Genomic DNA, 2,430 nt, shown 5'->3' on the forward strand with positions numbered 1-2,430 from the left:
AGATGGCACTCCGACTGTCACAAAATACTGTACTCATTTGAAGGTCTTTATTGAGTGCACCAAAAAGTCCCTTTAATCAAATAGCTTCTTTACAAGTCTCAGTAATCGCCATGTACTCAGCTTCAATAGTAGACAAAGCAACTGTAGTTTGCAAAGTGACTTTCCAATTGATTGCGTAACCCACAATTGTAAAGATATACCCTATGAGACATTTTCTTTTATCAAGGTCTCCAGCAAAATCAAAATCAACATACCTAATGATTCCATCCCTAGTTCTTTCAAACTATAAGCAAACATTAGTAGTACCTCGTAAGTATATGAAAATCCACTAAACTACATTCCAGTGTTCTTTACCGAGATTTACCATGTATCTACTAACTGCATATGACAAATGTAGACATGAGCAAACCATAGCATACATGAGAGATCCCACTGCACTAAAGTATGAAAAATGTGACATGTAGTTAATCTCATCATCTAATTACGGAGACAAATCCTATGAAAATTTGAAGGGGACTGCTAATGGAGTACTAACAGGCTTAGCATTCTGCATATTGAACCTGCAAAGAACTTTCTTAATGTACCATTTCTGACTTAGGTACAAATTACATGATTTTCTATCTCTGAGACTCTCCATCCTGAGCATATTTGTTACTGCTCCCAAATCCTTCATCTCAAGTTCTTTACTAAGCTGGGCTTTGACCTTTCTTATCTCTCCTTTGTCTTTGGCTGCTATTAACATGTCATCAACATAGAGGAGTAGATACACAAAACAACCATCACTGTTTCTCTTAAAATAAACACAAGTATCGAAGCTACTTCCTTTGAAATCATGAGTAGTCATAAAAGAATCAAACCTCTTGTACCACATTGGTGACTATTTCAAGCCATAATGAGACATTTTCAGCAAGCAAACATAGCCATCCTTTTGAGACTGTAAAACCCTCTAGTTGTTACATGTAAATATCTTCCTCAAGTTCTCCATGTAATAACATTTTTTTACATCTAACTACTCAAGCTCCAAATCATACATGGGCACAATACCTAGCAAGGCTCGAATAGAACTATGCTTCACAACTGGAGAAAATACATCTGTGAAGTCTGCACCTGGAATTTGGTTGTAACCTTTTACAACTAGCCTTGGTTTATATCTGGGTTCTTCAACTCCTGGAGTTCCTTCTTTCTTTTTGAACACCCATTTATAAAGAACAACCTTTTTACCTTTGGAAAGCTTCACTAGATCCCATGTTCTGTTCTAGTGGAGCGATTTCATCTCTTCTTACATGGCAATCATCCACTTTCCTAAATCTTCACAACTAACTACCTCGGAATAAGTAGATGGTTGTTGATTTGCATCTATATCTTTAGCCACATTTAAAGCATGAGCAACTAGATCAGCCTCGGTGTACCTCTTTAGAGGTTTCATTTCTCTTCTAGGTTTGTTCTTGGAAATAAAATATTGTAGCGAACAAGCAACTCTACTGTGAGTTTTTGTACTAACTTAAGGAGTAGACTCTGTTGTAGATCCTGGATCAATCTGAAGCTCCACCTACTTTTGCTGGTCTTTATTGGAAGAGTCTTTAATAGGTAAGTTAGGTAGTATAGCAGTTTCATAAAAAATAACATCTTTGCTAATCACAACATTTCTATTTTCAGGACACCATAATGTATACTCTTTAACACAAGCCTTATAACCAAGAAAAACACATTTAATGAATCTAGGTTCCAATTTCTCATTATCAACATGAGCATACACAGGATACCCAAAAATCATTAAATCAAAATAATCAATAGGATTACCAAACCATACCTCTTGTGGTGTCTATTTCTAAATGGAAACGAACGTAGATCGGCTAATCAAAAAACAAGCAGTAGAGGCCACTTCAGCCCAAAATGACTTCGGTAAATAATCATTCAACAACATACATCGAACCTTTTCCATGATTGTTCTATTCATCCGTTCTACAACGCCATTTTACCGTAGAGTATGACGAACTGTCAAGTGTCTAACGATTCCTTCTGATTTGCACAATATATTAAACTCATCAAAATAAAATTCCAAGTCATTATATGTGCGAAAGTGTTTTATCTATTTTCTTGTCTGCTTCTCGATCATAGTCTTCCAATCTTTAAATGTGGGCAACACATCATTTTTTTGCTTTAGGAAAAATGCCAAAAATTTTATAGAAAAAAATCAATAATCGTCAGCATATAATTAGAGTTACACCTACAAGGCACTCTAGATGATCCCTGGAGATCAGAATGAATATAATATGGCATTCCCTTCATGTTATAGATTCCTCTGGTGAATCAAACTCTCTTTTTACTTCCCAAAAATGCAGTGCTCATAGAACTTTAGTTTGCTAATGCCTTGTCTATTAAGAATTTCGCTTTTGCTTAATTTTATCATGTTGTTCTCACTCCTATACC

This window comes from Gossypium raimondii, chromosome 4 (genome assembly GCF_025698545.1).
Source record: "Gossypium raimondii isolate GPD5lz chromosome 4, ASM2569854v1, whole genome shotgun sequence".
Lineage (NCBI taxonomy): Eukaryota > Viridiplantae > Streptophyta > Magnoliopsida > Malvales > Malvaceae > Gossypium > Gossypium raimondii.